The following is a 6,968-nucleotide window of genomic DNA, read 5'->3' as shown; positions in this document are numbered from 1 at the left end:
ACTTATAAAATAATTTAACAGTGTTAAAAAAAGATAACCCACTACTTGAGAAAACATCTCTGTAGGTTGGGAAGGAACTAAATAGAGTCTACTGATGATAACAGCATAATGGATTCTGCCAAAACCAGTTAACATATTTAAATAAGACAAAAAAAGTCTAATGGCAATAAAAAAACCCCAGAAATATTAAAGTCAATCCTGGTTTCAAATCAGATTGAGGTCAGAGCTGTCAGAGTCGGGTAAGTACGCGTTCACTCTTTAACTATATATGTTTGACCCTGTATATTTCCAGGTGACTGGCTTGATGCTTTCACAAGGCAGAAAATTCATCCTGCTTTCTGAGGCAAGGTAGATCTGGGAATTCAAGCTCTTTTTTTTTTTTTTTACATTTTTATCTTATTCAAATAAAAGATCCAACAAGTATTTAAAAACAACCCTATTTTTGTTGCTCTGGTTCGTCCCATATTTCATATACTCCAGATTAGCCATTCACAAAGTCAAGAGTGCCCACTTAAAAACTAGAAAACACCATGTTGGCCACACAATCTTAAATCTTCACTGTAAGCAACATATAAGAGAAAGTTTTTCCTAAGTATTTCCTTAAAAATTGTATTGAAAAGGCTATTGGCTATTAATTTCTAATGCTATATGCAAAGTGTTAAGTCTCCTCAATTTCAATACAAGAGCAGTAAATTTACGTCACAGTAATGAGAACTCACAAACTAAGTAACCACTATTATTAATTTTTATTCACTTCTATATAAATATATAATTACTTTATATAAATAATTTAATTTATATGAACATGTAATTGTAATTGATTATTTTCAAATTAAATTTCTTTCAAACTGAATTTCTGCAGGTGAAATTACCTGCAGTACCTTCATGGCCCTGCCAACACTTCTGGAATCAAAGCTCTAAATCATAACAACAAATTAAGCACTGATGGTATGTGTACATATTGCATGACTACTGAAGACAGAAGAGATTATGTTGTTTTCATTATATAATACTGGAAAAATGAAACTTTCTTAACAAAATGACTGCTAACAAATTACCAAAACTTATCTTGCATTTTCAGGATCAAGTTCACATTACTCTGAATAAGATTATTTTTATTCTTAATGATATATGAACAATGAAACTACAACTACTAGACTTAAAGACTACTACTAGTGCTGTGTACTAATTACCCTATGATTAGCTTCCACTTCACAACACCCTATGAAACCGATGTAATCTTAAATGTACGTGAACACACGCATGCACACTAATAGAGGACTCATTAAGCCCAACTTTCAGGGTCACGGAAACAGAGAGAAGGAACAAATGTGAGAAATAGGGGTAGAGAAAGGTTTGATGAGAAGATAACTAACAAGGATAATAAGACAGAAAGCTTAAGAGAGTGTGAAATTAAAGATTGAGGAATAGGGGCAGCATGCAGTAGTGATGAGAAGAGAAAGGAGGACCAGTAGTGTGAATGAGAGTTTTAAGAGACAGGACTTGTGAGGTTTACAAGCAGCTTTAAGTAGGGTTTAGGGGGTGTTCAGGGTTTTTAAAGCTTGTTGTTTGATGGTTCTGTACAATTCCTGTGGGTGTGAAAGGCACTTTGGACACACACACTCCTACAAAAAAAACAAGGGCAGCAGCTTAACAGAGGACAGGCAGTTATCTAACATTTGTTTTCCAAGATTTTCTCCGCTCTGATCAGACTGGCCCGAAATGTAGCTTTCAGAAGCATGTGGCATTGTGGTAACAGCTAAATGTTTGTCTTGTTGAAATTTCTAGATTTCTTCCCAAATGGAAAAAATGTGTTAAAAATGACTCTAGTTCAAATACACACTCCAATACACAAAACTTTCTGTCCAGGGTGTCAGTACTTTGTGTTACTGAACTAAAAAAGTATCATTACAACCAAAACCTTCCAGGGTCAAAATTACCCCTCCTCCTCGATGTTAATAGTCACCTGTATATGTTGTCGTTTTTAACAAGTCTTCTGAGTAATCCATGCCCATTTTTTTTTGGCGATTCACTCAAGTGTCTTCAGATTTGATGGTCTTGTGGCATGGACCCTGGTCTTCAGTTTACCCAACAAGAATCAAGTCAGGGCTTTGTGCAGTCAGTCAGAGTTGTTCGTTTTATTCTTCTGGAGGTAGTTCTTCACCAGGAGCAACATATATTTTGGGTTGTCGTGTTGGAAGACAAAGCAATGACACAGACCCAGTTTTGCTGCTGACTTCTTGCAGTTTTCATTCAAAATCTTCTAATTATTCTTCTTTCTTCGTTTACTTATGCCTTGATGAGATTTACAGTTCCAGATGCACTGAAGCATCTCCAAAACATAATACTCCCACCACCGTTTTTCACTGTGGGGACAGTGTTCTTTGTGTTGTACGCCTCTGCCTTCTTTCTCCAAGAGCTCCACTTCCATCTAATCTGACCAAAGGATGTGCGTCCAGAATGAATAACCATTTTGCAGGTTCTCCTTTGCAGAGTTTAGTCTGGCTTGAACCGGTCACTAGCACATAAATTGGGTTTTTCTTGGTCTGCAACCTTGCAGTCCATTCCTGTGTAGGGCTGAGTGATTGTCTTCTTTGAGACTGAGGCTTGTTCTGTACTGTGTGGTGCTCTTTAATTATCTTGATGATGCGTATATCCAGCTCCTGCTTTGTGAGCATCAACAATTTTTTTTCAAGTCTATGGTGATTTCTTTTCTTTTGGCATGATGAGTCCTCAAGTGACAGCCCAAAACCTTGCTGAAGCTTTTATAATGTGTTTAAATTATAAGATAACTGATAACTAAGATAACTTCTGAAATAATTCTGTTACTGTGCAAATAGAAATAATTTATGCTTTTTAAACAAAACTACTATGTTTAGAAATGTTATGTTAAAAATCTCTTGGTCCTTGTAAAAAAAACTTGAGAAAATCATCAATAAACCTTTCAGAAATAAATCATTCTGAATGCAGCTGGATACTATTTTTTATTCTTATGTATGTATGCATGTATGTGTTTATTTATTTATTCATTCATTCATTTTAATATTTCACTGGATTAATAAAGGTGAACGCAGCAACATGTGAAAAAGAGATAGCAATACTATTACTTCTGCATCACTGGTTATGTAGTGATCATAAGAGGTGATGACTAAATCCTTTTCTACTGTTCTCTAATAGTCACAGATAGAGACAGTAAATGAACTGTAGCTGTATTACAAGTACCCAGGGAACTGGACAATTAAAGTACTTGGGGCACACACAAAACACACTTAGCTCAGCTCCTTTCATTTCTTTGGTTGTAACACACATGCATTTGTACCTTATTACGCATACTTGAACAACACAAACTGACAGCTACAGGTGAGGGACTTTTAAAGCATTACTTTTATGTATAGAGCAGTACTTATAAGGAAAAAACAAGCACGCACATTCACAAACACCTGAAGTTATCTGAGCTGCTGGACAGTGAAGGTGGATAAGAGCCCTTTGAAGACGTTCACTCGGTGTCTACAAGGCAGACAGTGTCAACCAGCATCAAAACAACCTGTCAAACTGCTACTGCCGAAATTTGTCATTTGCACTCCTAACACTCACACTCACACATTTCACTTTCTTTCACATGTAAACAAAGTTTAAATGAAGAGAATTGGAAACCCATTCAAACATAATTGACTGTATTTTGAAAATTTTCGGTCTTAAAAACTATGTTTAACTACTCTAACTAAAACATTCTCAACTGCCTTAAATGTTTCCTAAATCACGTTTGAATACGTTTGTATCCACTTTCATTTTCTTTGGATTTACAGTTGAGCTGTCTTTAAAGTTTGCTTTGTGTTCAGCATAATCACAAAAATATAAACTAGATTTCTTGCACAAGCATTAGCATAGAAAAAAGAAAAAAAAAACAATTGAATTGACAGTTGTATTTTTGAGGTAAAATGCATTCTGTTCCTGCCCATGCAGAAAAAACTATGAATAAAGTCTTCTTTTGATAAAATAATAAAAGATATGGGGACTTTGTCGGCTGTCCATAGTAAAATATTCTGTCAGCATCAGAGAAACAAATGTGAAATGATGTGCAGCTGCATGCATGAGATATTCCAGGGTCAAAGCACCAAAGGACAAAACTGACTCAAAGTGTTAGCATTCTTATGGAAATACATACCACCAGCAGATCCAGACTACATCTGCTGCCCCCCATCCATGTTTCTCTCTACCTCCCTCAACGCGTTCATCAATCCTTCGTCATACCCACCTGCTCCTCTTTCTCCATTTCTCAGCATTCTCCCAATCTGTCTCTCAGTAGGCAGTCTCCATGAAAAGGTGGTCCACTTTTGAATCAGCTGCCTCTTTGAAGTCTCGCCCAACTCCTCTTCCCATGTATGAAATCAGCCTTTCCTCTCCTCCATTTTCCTGTCTTCTATCCTTATCTTGTTCCGTTTCTTTTCTGCCCCACCCCGCACACACATACACGCTTACTTTTTTCACCAACCAGTTTGTGGTTCTTGTTTTCTGTGACTTATTTCCTTTCCTTGCTTTTACATTTTCTCTTTTGTCTCCTCTTTCGTTTTGATCCAGTAAGTTCCTAGTATTTTTCCACTGGCTAGAAGGCATTTTTTTCATTGACATGACTTGACCTGACTGGTCCACTTTTCAATTGGACAACTTTTGTGCACTTTATTATGCTGAGACTACCTTTACCCAGCAAAGGTCTTCTGCTTGAAGTGTTGAAGAAACCTTGCTATCTATCACCCAGCAGGTGCATTATAACACAGTGGTACCTATCTGCTGTTCTTGGAGGAAATATTGTTGTTCAATATGTACGTGCAATCCACACATACACATATAAGTGTGTTTAGAGAATATTTTAAGAGAAACATCTCATTTTGTTTACACAGTGTGTATATACGTAGAAGTGTATTTTCCTACAGTCTAGAAAAAAAATGGATGCAGCTGCATTTAGTCACAGTTGGAGCTCATGTAACCTTGAACTGTTTAACAATGTATTTAGTAATTGCTGTTTAACACTAAAATTAAAAAATGCACATGACGATATATTGGCTAATGTTAATCAAAGGGACTAGTCATGTAAAGATCAATGAGAATGCGCATTGACAGTCAGTGATATCTCAGCAATGTGACATCCAGAAAGGACAGAAAATGAATGATATTTGGCAACATCAAGCAACTCCAGGTGGAAAAATGCTGGCAACACAAAGCGGATGGGGACAGATAAACTTTTCGCAATTTCGAACTGAGCAAATTAGGTGACTACAAATGACAACACCATACTGTTGATTGTCATATGACCTGGTAGTAAATACTTTAGAGGGTTACCTAAGTAACCAGAACCTAGAATATCTGCGAGCAACCAGTCAGCTTCAAAGAGATCCGCAATGAGCGAATTGAGCGACAGATCCACAGCTGTGGATAAATTGGTCGCTGATTTGTTTTTGTTTTGTTTTTGAATGTTAGAAATGTATATTTGTGAATGTGGAGATGTTATATTGGTTTCACTGGTAAAAATAAATAATTGAAATGGGTATATATTTGTTTTTTGTTAAGTTGCCTAATAATTATGCACAGTAATAGTCACCTGCACACACAGATATCCCCCTAAAATAGCTAAAACTAAAAACAAACTAAAAACGACTTCCAAAAACATTCAGCTTTGATATTAATGAGTTTTTTGGGTTCATTGAGAACATGGTTGTTGTTCAATAATAACATTATTCCTCAAAAATACAACTTGCCTAATAATTCTGCTCTCCTTGTATTCCAAAACCAGTCACTTTAAGTGAAGCGACAGCATTTCATTTTAAAATACAGCAAACCCAATTCGTTTTTACTCAAAGTTAACTTAACATAAGACCACAGACCATGGGACAGGAAGGCAAGTGTAATGTTGTCACACACTAAATGGAAGGTGGACAGGAGACGTCAGGTTTTGATGAAGTATGCATTATGTTGTCAACTTTTAAACACAGCTGTTTCATTACAGAATCAGAAATTTAAATATACACTGAAACTGTACTAACACTGCACCAGCATACATACTTTACATACTGAATCTGTAGTAGGAGCATGTTAACACACACACACACACACACACAAAATATGTTTTCTATGATGCATTTCTTTTTGAACAATACTAAACACAGAAAATCAAGTCAGTATTAGTAATAGTTGCTAGGAGATAACTACTCAGCTGTTAGTAAGCACCCCTGTGTCATTATTCTAGTTATAGTATTAATTTTGATAATTTGTTATATTACACTTGTTATATTTTCTTCTCAGCATTACGTATTAACAGCTGATTCAGCATTGTGTATTAACACTTGTAATGAAATGCATATGTTTTAAAAGCATCATAAATTTAAAATAATCATTTTTTCGTCTTTAATTTTTTAAAACCTATGAAGCTGGACATATTTCACATGTTACGGTACTACTTTAAAGGCATGTATGCAATGTCAATTATCAGTGTGTGTGCGTCTTTTACATACATTATATTTTGAAGTTGTGAGGTAACAGAATACGTCTAATTCACTGTATTCAGCTCAACTAGATCACAACAAATCACAGGATTGTTCAAACATCACCACATGCTAAAAGCACTGACAATGCCTCTGCCTCTATAACACTGCCTACTCTCTATGACTCCATGTGCATAGCAACTCAGTAGTAACAGGGCTGTACATTATGAAATACATATTTGCTTTTCACAAAACTCACATCATTTTCTTTATTCTATTGTAAAAAAAACTGTAAGAAAAAATGAATACATCATAGAGCAACCCAATTATTATCCAAAAACTACATGTATGGTTTTAGACCTAATATAACTTCTGTACACTACATTTTCACTAATCAGTATCTCATTACTTCCAGTTGTTCATGGGAAACTGACTTGTTTTTCCATTACTTCCATTGCTCCTGTGTCCTTTCTTCTTAACAGAAGCCTGCAT

Source organism: Maylandia zebra, linkage group LG13 (genome assembly GCF_041146795.1).
Source record: "Maylandia zebra isolate NMK-2024a linkage group LG13, Mzebra_GT3a, whole genome shotgun sequence".
Taxonomy (NCBI): Eukaryota; Metazoa; Chordata; class Actinopteri; order Cichliformes; family Cichlidae; genus Maylandia; species Maylandia zebra.
Note: the sequence above shows the minus strand (reverse complement) of the source record.